Source organism: Olea europaea, unplaced genomic scaffold (genome assembly GCF_002742605.1).
Source record: "Olea europaea var. sylvestris unplaced genomic scaffold, O_europaea_v1 scaffold2269, whole genome shotgun sequence".
Taxonomy (NCBI): domain Eukaryota; kingdom Viridiplantae; phylum Streptophyta; class Magnoliopsida; order Lamiales; family Oleaceae; genus Olea; species Olea europaea.
In genome coordinates this window covers 78,101-93,044 of record NW_019240753.1, presented here as the reverse complement: position 1 = coordinate 93,044, position 14,944 = coordinate 78,101, and the positions used below count along the sequence as shown (strand labels likewise).

At 34.1% G+C, this 14,944-nt stretch overlaps 1 pseudogene; it reads left to right on the top strand.

Moving 5' to 3' along the window:
* The first annotated feature begins 1,821 nt into the window (after positions 1-1,821).
* On the top strand, positions 1,822-5,881 carry LOC111381209 (annotated as a pseudogene).
* Positions 5,882-14,944: the final 9,063 nt, after the last annotated feature.

Here is a 14,944-nt window from a genome sequence, read left to right as displayed (position 1 = left end):
ACTCAACAAGTTAAGGTCGATTTAGGATTCTCATTTTTCACTATAATGATGGAAGACACATAATACCAACTTAATATTTTAACGAGGGATTTAACATGCAATGGTCTCATCAAGAAATTATATATATATATAGACACACACACATCAACTATGCGAATAAATATATATAAATAATAGTATGAATGATTATGGACTTGTTTTATCCAGTTTTCCCGAGTCAAAGGGAAGACTAGTTGGTCAATTCCTAAGGGGTACAACATTGGATCAACACCAATGTACCATCTCTATGGTGTCCACCTCTTCTTGCGCCTTCAATTAGTCAAACTGCAACATGTATCCTATACTAGTTGGCACACAGGCCTAAAAGAAATCGGACTCCCAGGCCCATAATAATAACAATAACAACAGACTCACAAGTCCAATATAATAAAGAGCTCGCAGGCTCATAATAACATTAATAATGGACTCGCAGGTCCAAAACAATTAAGGGCTCGCAGGCCCATAAAACAACAAGAAGTAAATCAACCATTCAACACATCCATATGGTCGAGTCCATAATCATCCATAATTAAACATTTATCATATAAAAGTTTCCTATGTATAATATCTAATATTATATGCAATGTCTCATAAATCTAGCAATTATAGTCATCAAAACTAATTTTAAAATTTTGGATCGAAATAATTAAATGATTAATTAATCATATTAATTAATTAACTTAATTGGTGGGCCTATGTTAATTAAAATCAAATTCTAACTAAATCCCGTATTAGAGTCTTCCATAACTATTGGGCGAAGTAATTTAATCAAAATCGAATTTTAATTAATTATTCAATTATAGTCATACTCTAAATTTTAATTTGCATTGGGAAGTGGTATTAATTGAAATCAAATTTTAATTAATATAATATTAGAGTCAAACTCTAATAAAATTGAATTAATATTTTAATTTAGGACAAAATTCCCAAATAAAATAAAAATTCAATTAAGGGTTAAAATTAAATATTTAAGTTAAAATCTAATTTTAACAAATATATAAAAATCGTCAATTTTAAATAAAATTTAAATTTGGGTCAAAATTAAAATTATGGGTCAAACCCATTTAAGATTTAATTTTAAAAACAATTTAAAAATCAAATACAAAACACTTTTGAAAAATTACAAATTTGACCCAATTTAAAATTTAACAATAGGGGCTTCATTATTCATAAATTGCAGAAAAGCCCTCCATTTAAAACCTTCATATGATTGTTGACATATCGGAACGATGTCGTATTAGCGGCCCTTAGTAGAGCAACATCTAACACCATCAAAGTATGTCTGTCTTCATACAAGGCACTATGATGACCTCAAGTCATAGGACCAATTCCACTGCCGAACATTAGAGATTAACCACTGAAACTCAGATAGTTATCCATGTGGAATCTCTTAGTGAGTCTCCAATGTTTTGTTCTATAACAAAATATCTACATGTTCATTTAAGTGTCACCACACTTTAGCTCGTGAGATCAGCTACTCACTTCACAAGTAAGAAATGCCACACGTGATGGTCTATCTGTATTAACGATATCTGTATCTCGTTATTACTTACGACCACAGTTTATTCAAGATCCAATCATATATAATTTGTATCTCACAATCACAACTCCTTGTGATTAACAAATCTCTTAAACTTGGATCTTCGGACTCTATTATTTAATATTATTTATCACAAAATTAATTTAAATAATAGATCTTACCAAAATTAAATGTATTAAACATATTAAAAGTGTTTACAACCTAAACCGATTGAATCTAGGGCATAACACTTACATCATGAACAAGATGCTGAGGTAAAGGAAGAGTATTATTCTAGTGATTAGACAAATAAGGTAATATGTGGTAGTAATGTGGATCTTTATCGATCACGTGCGGCTAATTGGAGGGACACACTTACCATCTCTATTATGTTCTTGTATCATGTTGAACCTCATGAATTGCCCGCAATTTGCAGGTAAAACTACCATCTTGTTGAACTTCATGACCTATCCATGCAAGAAAACAAAATTGTTGACACTGCAAAAATGGGGCTCGAAGGCTTGTAAAAGGTCTGTTTATATAGTAGGAATATTATTGAGATTTAAAGAAGTATAGAGTGCCATATGATAATTAGACCTTGTCACGAAATAAAGGAATGCGAATAATATGGCAAGATGGAAATTAAACTAGAACACAAGATTTACATGGTAAAATATATAACATGGGCAGAAGAGAAGAATTTATTAATATCAATAATGGAGGATTACAAATAATTGTGTAGAATGTAAGGATTGATTTTTCGCAGCTCATTCGTCGAGTAGGACTTAGTTTCCTGGCTAGTCAAGTAGTTTTCTATCACAAGTTTGCTTACTATATTCACCACATGGAACATAATGTGTAACTGTTACATATATTAAATCATTATCAGGAGTGCAATCATTGAGCATATCAATCAAGTTACAAAGCTGGGAGAAGTTTTGTTCGAGTTATTATCAGAAGCTCTTGGCTTGAAACCCGAACATCTAGGAGGGGCCCTGGAATGTGGCAGAGGACCACATTTAGTTTGCCATTACTATCCAGCATGCCCAGAGCCCGACCTGACATTGGGAACAAGGAAGCACATTGATCCTCCATTCTTAACTATTCTTCTGCAAGACCAAATTGGTGGCCTCCAAGTCTTACGGGATAACCATTGGGTTGATGTTCCACCCCTATCTGGGAGTTTTGTGGTTGCTATTGGCAACCTCCAGGTAAGTTTATGCCTAAAAGGGATTTCAATTTTAGTCAATGATCAGTGCTAAATCATGTCAAATTGCAGTGATTCCTAGGAAAACCATACTAGTTTTTTATAGGGTCAATTTTTCTGCGTTAAATTTTTGCCTATATGCGACCAAGTTTCTTACTTAGTCAGCCTTTAATGACACCCAGATTTATTTAGGGAATGAAGAATTGCAACACTTTATGACAAGGACGAACACAACAATTGTAGGAAAACACTTGACAACTTTCATTACCGTAATAATAAAAGACTACTCACAAAATAGGCTATGTGATAGTTTTTGTGTTGTTGTAGTGATGAGATATGATGATTGAGGATGTTTTGTATAGAATAATTTTGGGGGTAAAAAAATAGTTGGCTTTTTATTGAAAGTTAATAGTTTGAAAGATTTTGGTAGAAAGTAATTTGGTGGACAAAGTGGGTAGGAGAAAGGAATTTTATTAGAATGATGATAGCTTACAATAGCTTGAGCTTTGTCTAGCTTCTTTTTTCTTACTAACAAATGAGGGATCATGCTCTATTTATAGACTCTTATCATATCTTCTAGAGAATTCTACAAGTGTCTACAACCTATACAAGATTTTTTTGGTGTCCAAGTTACTCTAGTGGAATCTAGACAATTCTAATTTTTTATTATACTTGCTTACCAAGGAATTCTAGGATATTGTAGGCAAGTAATTCTAGATTCTTCTAAAAATGAGCATCATTAAATTTATCACTATGGATAACAGCAATGCACTCTATGCAACTTTGTCTCATGCCTTGAGTACTTATAAATTTGTATGGCTGATACCCCGAGCCATTAGGGTAATATTTCAAATGTTTTCCAATTTCCACCAAGAAAACTATCCGAAAACTGTCCCAACCAAACAGGTAACCAACTTGTCTGCAAAAACTGCTTTGCACATTTCAATCCCTTGACATGTAAATGCTGAAAGTAACCACCTCAGTAAACTAAGTCCAGCCAGCTTCAAACTTGCCCACAAAACTAAATTCTAGGCCTGCACACCACGAATCTGCTAGGTTAGCATTTGCGACTCTCAAGGGGTAACTCTAGTCTAGTTTATATCTAAAAGGGCTTCAAATTTCACTCATTATTGTCATTATTCCTTCAAATATATTTTGGTTTAGATGATATCAAATGATGAGTTCAAAAGCGCTGAGCATAGAGTTCTTGCCAATCCTGTCGCGTGTTTCTTAACAGGTGTTGCTGTACCTCCAACGATTTATGGTCCAATCAAAGAGTTGATATTAGAAGAAAACCCCCCACTATACAAAGAATTTACAGTCAGTGAATATGTGACCAAGTTTTACTCCAAGCCTATCGATAAATCTGGTCTTGAGTATTGGGCTGTGATGCCAAAAAATAAATATTTGTGTGTCCAGCACATTTGGGCAATGATGATATTAAAAAGGTCCAACAGATACTACCCAGCCCATTTCCCAATAAATCAATGTTGAAAGCAAATGAAACCCGGCCCAAACACAATAACCCACGTGTGTCGCTCTGGACCCTTTGATCTACTTAGCCTAACATCTACGGTGATGACCCATTAATATATAAACGGGGTCTGAGACGTTTTACCCTAATTCGAGTCATATTTTCACTGCCTCTTTTGTGATATTTTCTCTCGAACCTTCTAGGTTTCTCTCTTTGGTGACTCTGTGTCTTCTGCCTCTTCTCCTTCTTTGTGAATCTGGTGATTAAGCCATAAAACCTCTAGTTTTGTGGCTACTGTGTGGACGTCTAGTCTGTGTGAATGTTCGATTGTGTTTAGTCGAGAGTTTCCTGTTCGTGTTTGAGGGTTTTGGGTCCATTGTAGCGACTACCTCTGTGTTTGTTGTTTGGGACTGTGGTTTATGAGTTTTCACATTGTACAGATGGGTACAATGCATAATCTGAACCTGAATCGATGAAAATCTTGATGCCTTTGGTCTGAAAGTTTTCGGTCATTTGTTGAGTCGATTTGAGCCTTTTTCTTGTAATAGTGGTATCAGAGCCTTTAAAGGCCGTTCAAGTCCCTATCTCCGACGACCGATCGTGAGAAATTAATTTTCACGATCGGATTTTTTGGAAGATGAACAGTCGGCTACGGATCTTGATTCTGTTTATGATTTCTTGAGTTTTTCTTGGTGAACTAATTTTGATGTTGGTGGTTCTTGCAAACGGAAAATATTGATTTCAAATTCCCCTTTGTGAACTGGCTTGAAAGAAATTGAGCCTCCTGTGTGCTACTTAATCTGCCGGTCGAATTCTCTAACTCATTTAGGTTTTTCTTTTAAATTGAAATACATGATTTATTTCTTAATGTCGAGAATTTGTGTATTTCTTGTGATGATTGTGTTCTGAATTTTTTTTTGGAATATTGCATAATATTCTTTGTTTTAAAGTGTTCTGCACGTGTTTAATCTTGTTGATTAATTCTGAATTTCAGTATAAAATCTATTAATTAATCTTTGTGATTAATTTTTTGATCCCTGTAGACTGCATATTAATCTTGGTGGCTGTTAATTGACAATTTGTCTTTAAACCGCACACTTTGCACTACACTACTGTGTTATTTGGGTTGAGCCTTGACTTGAGGTCTTTGAGCCTCACGGAATCCTGGTGAACCCAAGACACAACACTGCATATTGAAGTGTTTATTATTCTTCTTATTGGTTACTGTTTTTGTTAATATTCACTGTGTTATATCCCCTGATAGTTTTCGTACTGTGTGTGATACTTTGTGATTGTATACATCCTGTGAAATATCTTCTTCTTCCTTCTGGTTGAACTTTAACCCTCAAAAGCTTTTCTTATATTGATTAAAAACTTCAAATGACAGCAGGACCATTTGAACTTGGGGGTTTTAATGGAAATGATTTGGTAGCAAAAAATGAGGGGGGTTCTTGTTCAACAGAAAGTGTCTAAAGCTATAACTAGTGAATATCCTGCTACTATGATTGATGAACAAAAGACTGAATCTGATGATCTTACCTATACTTTCATTATTCTTCACTTGTCTGATCCAGTATTAATAAAGGTTGGTAAATTTGATAATGTAAAAGCCTTATGGGATAAACTTGAGGACTTTATTTGATAAAATCATTACCGAATAAGCTATTTCTGTTGGAAAAAATTTTCAGCTTCAAAATTGATATGTCCCAAAACTTAGATGATAATCTTGACACTTTTAATAGACTGGTATAAGATATAACTAATGCTGGGGATAAAGTATCTGAAGAATATAAGGCTGTAATTTTGTTAAATTCCATACCTAATGTGTATAAAGATGTTACGACAACTATTAAGTATGGAAGATAGTCTTTAACACCTGAGATAGTGATTGATGCTTTAAGAAGCAAGGATTTGGAAATTAGATGTGAGAGACATGGCAAGGAAAGTGAGAACCTATTTGTAAGAGGTAGACCACTAACCAGATCTAGTAATAATCAGGGTAATCAAAGTAATTAGGGAAATAATACCTTTAGGAAGAAGGGAAAGGGTAGACAAAGGTTAAAGTCTAGAAATGGAGCTAGAAAATGTTATGATTGTGGAAAAATGGGACACTACATTAAAGACTGTTTTAAAAAGAAAAATGAGCAAAGAGAATATTGTTGAACCTCTAGGTGAGGGTACTGTTGATGTCTATGTTGTGACTGAGTCCTTCTCTGACTTGAACTCTGCAAATTATGCAGATAATTCAAGTCAGAGTGCAGAGTGGATCTTAGATTCTTGTTGTACCTTTCATATGACCTTTAGAAAGCATTGGTTGCTTGATTTTAAGTATTTAGATGGATGTGAGGTTGTTATGGGTAATAATGCAGCCTGTAAAGTGTTGGGGATAGGCAGTGTGACTTTAAAATTTGATAATGGGTACACCTTTACCTTAGAAAGGGTGAGGTATATACCAGATTTAAATAGAAATCTAATTTAAGTTGAGAACTTAGATGACATAGGTCTCCAAGGAAAATTTGGAGAAGGTTTCTTGAAAATAGTTAAAGGATCTTTAGTTATTTTCAAGGGCATTAAAAGAAATGGAATCTATGTCACTAAGGCTAATATTTTAAGTCACACTGCAGAATCCTCTATGGCTGAGAGTGATGCTACATTGAAATGGTATAATAGGTTAGCCCATGTGAGTGAAAAAGGTTTACAAATCTTAAGTAAGAAAGGTGCCTTTGGTAGTGATGTAATTTCTAAAATTCCTTTTTGTGAATATTGTACCTCAGGCAAACAACATAGACTTCACTTTAGTACAGAAAAATATAAAGCTACATCTATCCTAGAGTATATACATTCTGATTTGTGGGGTCCATCATCCACCACCTCTCAAGGTGGGAATACGTATTTTTTATCCTTAATTGATGATTTTTCAAGAAAAGTATGGGTATTTCTTTTGAAACAAAAATCAGACAATTTTGGAAAATTTAAAACTTGGAAAAATTTGATTGAAAATCAAATGGATAAAAAGATTAAAATTTTAAGGATAGATAATGGATTAGAATTTTGTAATACTGATTTTGAAAAATTGTGTATGGATGATGGTATTCTAAGACATAAAACAGTACCATATACCCCAAAACAGAATGGTATAGCTGAAAGGATGAATATGACAATCCTAAACAAGGTTAGATGTATGATGCTTAGTTCAGGTGTCCCTAAAGTGTTGTGGGGAGAGGCTGTTATGACAATAGTTTATATTATAAATAGGACCCCAACTAGTGCATTAGATGGCAGGACACCTGAGGAAGTGTGGACAGGTAGGTTGGCTGACTATACACACTTAAAAACCTTTGGTTGTGCAGAATATTCACACCAAAGTGTAGGAAAACTTGAGCCTAGATCCCAGAAATGTGTTTTTATGGGATACCCTGAAGGAGTGAAGGGGTACAGGCTTTGGGTAAGAGAAATTGGGGGTTTTAAAATGATAACCAATAAGAATGTGACCTTCAATGAAAATGAGATGCCTTGTTTAGATAGGAAGGCCTCAAGTGAAGAGCCTAAGAGCCAGGAAGAGGAAAATACTAGGCTGCAGATAGAACTTGAACTTTCACCTGATCCTATAGTTGAAAATCAAGAGAAAAATAGAACTGTGGAAGAATCAGATGATGAAACAGTTCAAGGACCTGCTAGTGAGTTAGTGAACCCTTTAGGTGATTATCAGTTAACTAGAGATAGGGTTAGAAGAGAAATAAGAGAGCCTATTAGGATGCAAGACTATTTGTCACTTGCTATGTTGTCATATCAGGATTTAACTTTTAAGGAGCTTAAATCCTATGAAGAGGCTATTAGTTGTCAGTCTTCCAAAGAATGGCAACTTGCTATGGAGGAAGAAATGAGGTCCTTAGTGAAGAATAAGACCTGGAGCTTAGTATCTAAACCTGAAAATAAATCTCTAGTTGACTGTAAGTGGGTTTATACTGTTAAAGAAGGCAATCCTCCTAATCAGCCCCTTAGGTTTAAAGCCAAATTAATGGCTAAGGAGTTTACCCAAAAACCTGGTATTGATTATAATGAAATTTTTTTCTCCTGTTGTGAAATATACTACCATTAGAGTCATGCTTGCATTAGTTACACATTATGATTTTGAACTAGAGCAAATGGATGTTAAAACTGTTTTTTTGCATGGAGACCTTGATGAAACCATATATATGAGACAGCCACAAGGTTTCATTGAAAATAGAAAATCCGATCATGTATGCCTGTTAAAAAGATCACTTTATGGCCTAAAACAATCCCCTAAGCAATGGTATAAATGTTTTGATAACTTTGTGTCTTCAGTTGGCTTTGTTAGAAGTTTATTTGACCATTACTTGTATTTTAAAAGGGGTAACAGCAACTGTGTGACTATTTATTTGCTGTTATATGTGGATGATATATTGTTAATTGGTCAGAAAATAAGTAATATAAATGATATTAAAAATAAGCTTAGTGCTGAATTTGAAATGAAGGACCTTGGGCATGCTAAAAGGATTTTAGGGACAGACATTAAAAGAAATAGATCCCAGCAGTTACTAATGTTATCACAAACTGATTATGTGAAAAAGGTCCTATCCAAGTTTGCAATGCATGATTCTAAATCTGTGACATTACCCATTGCATGTCATTTTAAGTTGAGTAAAGATCAATTTCCACATGATGAATCTGATATTAAATATATGGAAAAGTGCCATATTGAAATGCTGTTGGATCTGTAATGTACACCATGGTTTGCACACGACCCGATGTTGCACATGCTATAAGTACCTTAAGTAGATTTATGTCCAACCCTGGCCTTGAACATTGGAATGCAATGAAATGGTTATTAAGGTACTTGAAAGGCTCAGCGACTTAGGCTTATGTTTTAGATCTAGTAAAGAGGGAGTTATTTTAAAGGGATACGTAGATTCTGACTATGCCGGTGATAGAGATAACAGGAAATCAACTACTACTTATGTGTTTACTTTGTGTGATACTTGTATAACTTGGAAGTCTCAATTGCAATCAATTGTAGCCTTATCAACTACTGTGGCAGAATATGTGGCTGCAACTCTTATGGCTAAAAGGTCTTTTAAGTGAGGTAAATGAATCTGTTGACCCTGTTGTTGTTTACTTTGATAGTCAAAGTGCTATACATTTATGTAAAAAAGCTAGTTTTTCATGAAAGAACTAAACACCTGGATGTGAGAATACATTTTATTTGAGATATTGTGGAAAAAAAATCTATTTTGCTTGCGAAAATCCCTACTCAGTTTAACCCCGCTGATATGGGTACTAAGGTACTTCCTCTAAATAAGTTTAAGTGATGTTTGCAACTCTTAAGAATTGATACTGGATAAACTTTGTGTTTGTGTAGGTATATTTGGCTTGGGGTTGATGATCTAGAAAGAATTATACCAATTGCTTGAAAAGTCTTTTGTTATATATTTTTTTCTTTGTCTTTGTGAGTTTGGATCATTGGCATCAAGGAGATTTATTGGGCTATGATGCCAAAAATAAATATTTGTGTAACCAGCCCATTTGGGCAATGATGATATTAAAAAGGTCTAATAGATACTACCCAACCCATTGCCCAATAAATCAATGTTGAAAGCAAATGAAACCCGACCTAAACACAATAACCCACGTGTGTCGCTCTGGACCCTTTGATCTACTTAACCTAACATCTACGGTGATGACCCATTAATATATAAACAGGGTCTGAGACGTTTTGCCCTAATTTGAGTCATATTTTCGCTGCCTCTTTTGTGATATTTTCTCTCAAACCTTCTGGGTTTCTTTGGCGACTCTGTGTCTTCTGCCTCTTCTCCTTCTTCGTTAATCTGGTGATTAAGCCACAAAACCAAAGGTTTTGTGGCTATTATGTGGACTTCTAGTCTGTGTGACTGTTCGGTTGTGTTTAGTTGAGAGTTTCCTGTTCGTGTTTGAGGGTTTTGGGTCCATTGTAGTGACTGCCTCTGTGTTTGTTGTTTGGGACTGTGGTTTATGAGTTTTCACATTGTATAGATGGGTACAATGCATAATCTGAGCCTGAATCGATGAAAATCTTGATGCCTTTGGTTTGAAAGTTTTCGGTCATTTGTTGAGTCGATTTGAGCCTTTTTCTTGTAACATTGAGGATTTCAAGTTATGAGGCTAGCAATTTCTGCATAGCAAAAATGCAGAAGTTATGCCATTCTATAATTAAATGATGAGTAATTGGCACATGCAAAACTAAGATTTGGTGTCTGTATCTCCCTCTTTATTTTCTCACGGGATACTTACGAAAATGTCATTATAAATTTAACAAGAAAATTAATAACACTTCACTTGTTATTTCACTTGTATTCTGTATTTTTAATTGCCAACGTCATCAGCTATCAAAGTGTTTTGTAATTAAGGATATTTTATTACTTTTAAGTGTTTTATTATTATTATTATTATTTTTTTTTTTTGTAAATATGAAAATCCCTAAATCGCAATTTGAAACTGAATCAAACCATATATTATGATTTGGTTTTTTTGAGTTTTACACAACTTGACCTGGATGGGAAAATAATAATAATAATAATAATAATAATAATAATAATAATAATAATAATAATAATAATAATAATCAAAAACCACTCAAATCGAATAATAATAATAATAATAATAATCAAAAACCACTCAAATCGAATAATTTACGTAGTTAAGAGTACAATGATTTATCTAAGTTTAAATAAGCACTCTAATTAGCCCATGTTTGAATCCTTTTGTTTTAAAACTCTTTTTCTACATAATCATTTTTAACCATGCATTTACATAATAAAATATTTTGCATACTAACTCAAAAATTTTCCGTATTTTAACCACACATTCTGCCAAAAATACTATTCAAAACTCTTTAAAATTGAAATATTGGCTACCAAACAGGGTCTTAATTTAATCTAAATGATTGATTGAAAGTGATTTTATGAAAAATGTATAGTTAAAAAGTAGGTAAAATATATGGAAAAAAGCAGAAAACCCACCATCTTACATACTTGGACAATGCGTTTGAGGATTTTGAAATGCGATGGAACTCTTATTTCTAATCGATGCTATAACCCTGAAAGCTGGATACAAAGGAAAGTTGAGTATTGCTACATCTCTAGATTCTAACATCAAATTTACCATCTTGCATTTGGTATAGTCAATGGCAAGAATGATTTAAGATGCGTTGGGTCTGCATGAAACTGAGGGAAATAATTGGAAATGTCAAAAACCTTGCAGTTGTAACTGACCGGGTGTAGCCAATAATAAATGGCATTATTGAAGTTTTTCCTAATGTACATCATGATAATTGTATGTATTATATATAATGCAACTTGAAAACAAAGTATCGAGAAAGTGGGTTGCATTGTTAAGGAGAGTTGCAGAGACTTACAATTTGAAGAGTTTGATAAGTTTGTGGTAAAAATAATAAATAATAAATAAATCACATGATGCATAGGATTATCTAACAGAGATGGGAATCAAACAGTGGGCACCGTCACATTTTAGGACGTCAATATAACATGATGACGTTGAACAATGCGGAATTGCTCAATGCATTATTAAAGAAAGATTGAAAGTTACCAATTTTCGTAATGATTGAGTACATTTGTAACAAGCTACAACAATTGTTTCAGATCGATGTGAGTAATCACAGATTTGCAAAAGTGTTCCAACCCCTGCCTAGAAAGATAAATTCTTCAAAACTCTAGAGATGGCGAGAAAGCTAATTGTGGACCCACTGGATCAATCTCCATGAGATGCGGACATAAGATCGGATTCATCGTGGACTTGAATAATAATACTTGCACGTGTAGACAATTTCAATTGCAAAACTTCCATGTACGTATATAGTCATAGTGACTATCCATAGAGAATTTCCACTGTACAACTTATGCACTCATTATTACATGGTTATTTATTGGAGAGCATCTTTTGCCGAAACTACTAAATGAAGTTGAGTGAGAAGTTTCCGACCACATTCTTCCACTTAATAATTTGTTGCCACCCGAAGTTAGAACGTGTATTCCTGAATGTAGGCGTATGTCTAGAATGACATCTATCGAAAAGTTTCCTCGATCGCGTAGGTGCAGAAGGTGAGGCGCAACAGGGTATATCGCGTAGGTGCGGAAGTTAGATCATACTACATAATAATCCGACGGATGTGTAATTTCTATTTAGATCTAGTGTAATCTTTATTTATAGTACTTTATTGTTTGTAAATTTTGAAAATTGTAGTATGTTGCTTATTTTGTTAATATTATTGTCATTATATATAAAATTAAATATATTACAATTACTTATATAATAAATAGAAAAAACTAAAAAAGGTTAGTTTAAAGATCCACTGGAATATATAGACTTAATTCTATGCATGTGAAACATGAAGGATCCATTGGGACCACATTATGTCGAAAGATAGCAAAAATCAAAGTGTGGGAACCAAATTTTAACTTTTTAATAGTTGATGGAGAATATATAGACTCAATTTTATGCGCTTGAAACATGAAGGTCCTTGTACCTTGATTCATCATATTTTGACACAATGTCGTTTTGGTGGATCCTTTATGTCTCAAGTGCATACAATTGAATTTATTTATTCTCTGATAATTGTTTTTTTGTTTTTTCACCAACTATAAAAAAGTTGCAATTAGGTCATCGTACTTTAATTTTCACCATCTTTCGACATAATTTCGTCCCCATGGATCCTTTATGTTCCAAATGCATACATTTGATTCTATATATTCTCCAATCATCCTTTTTTTTTTTGTTTCTCATCAACTATTAAAAAGTTGCAATTAGGTACTCATACTTTAATTTTTGCTATCTTTCGACATAATGTCGTTTTGATGTATCCTTCATATTCCAAGTGCATACAATAGAGTCTATATATTCTCTGATCATCATTTAAAATTTTTTTTATCAGCTATTAAAAAGGTGCAATTAGGTCCCCGTACTTTGATGTTTTCTTTCTTTTGAGCTCAGTTAAATATATTCTTACAACTAAATATACAATTACATTAAAAATATTCACAATTAAATATTTTTAAGCAAAATTTCAACCAATTATTACAAATAAATATATTCACAATTACATGAGCAATACTTACATTTCAAAAAAAAAAAAAAAAACAATATACTACAGATCACAATTATATGCATACAAGTTGAATGCTAGCTTCACCCTCCAATTATCAATGTCTGTTTGGTTTATCAACTCTACACCATGTTCGATACTAAAAAATTCAATATATTTGATTGTGAAAACTCTACAATCACCTCTGTACGTAAATAATAATACTCACTCCAATTTACAATACATTTAACGTAATTTAATCAAAAAACTTACAATTTCGTTGTCTTGTAGTCATTATCTTATTTGCAATGGCTAGTCTATCCTGTATTGTAATGTCTGCTGTTCTAGCCATTATGGAAACGATGGTCATGATCACTGGGACGTACAGATGTGTACAATCCGTTCATGACTTTCTCTATCTTTGACTGGGCCCTCTGAAGTACTCTCTCATGTAATATGGCAATGTATATCAGTTCGATCTGCCAAAAATCATATTATGCTCAATTTAGATGGCATTAAAAATCTCGCAACTCATGATGACTCACCTAGGAACATCAAATTATCTTAGTTGTCTTCGAGCCGATCGTGCAATACTTCTATAGCTATATTGACATGCTATAATAGGAAAAACAAAGAAAGATATGAATAAAAATTATTTGAAGAACATAAATAACAACGAATATACACTTACGTCAGTAAGCCGCACTCCGCTCTTCTGTATATCATCGAACCATTTCTTTCTGTCCGATATCAGAGTCTCCCCTATTGCTGAAAGAATAAAAGGAAAAATGTTAGAAAATGCCTAGATGAGTAAGTTTACTTTAGCAAGATTTGATAAAATACTTATCCAGATCCAATCATGCTGAACCAGCCATCAAACGCTTTTTTCTTTGTCGAGTTGATGTCACCAAAGAGGTTGGGCAACTTACTATCCATGAACGTCATTCTCTTTGCCTCGGTCGTGTATGGAGAAATAATGTACTATAGTGACATCTCGACCTCTTGTTGACCATCTACTCTGGTACGTCAACAACAGGCTTTTTGCAATTTGTCACCTTTATTATCCCTCCAGCTCAGTTGTCATGTCATCTTCATTCGTGACATCATTTGGCAAGTCGAGGGTCCTCTTCCTCATTCCCTACCAAAGCGACCTCTCTCTCCTCCACCACCCCTTTCGACATTGGGACCTTCCCCTCAGTCGCCATCCCTTTTGGCATTGGACCTCTCCCTCCTCCGTCACCATAGAGGTCAACTGCTCCATACCAGAGACCTTCACCCTGTCATCATTGGGACCTCTGCTTCTTTTGCCACTGGGCCTTTTCCTCCTTTATCACATGGTGACAGATCCAAAAAATGCATCGAAGGCAACATTTGATGTCCATAACGAATCTTCGTACCCTCTGTGATTGGTGGGGTCATAATCTCTATCCTGAAGACCACAATCCCTCTATTAATAGCACCGTTAGTCATTCAACTCTTCATTTATCATACCTACGGTCATAACCTCGAGAGCTTGCTACATTGCCTTGTAGAGCTGCGACCTTAGTAGGTCTCCTATATCCCATCATAGTACTTATATCTCCTCTCACAACGCTCCTAACTCCACCATGA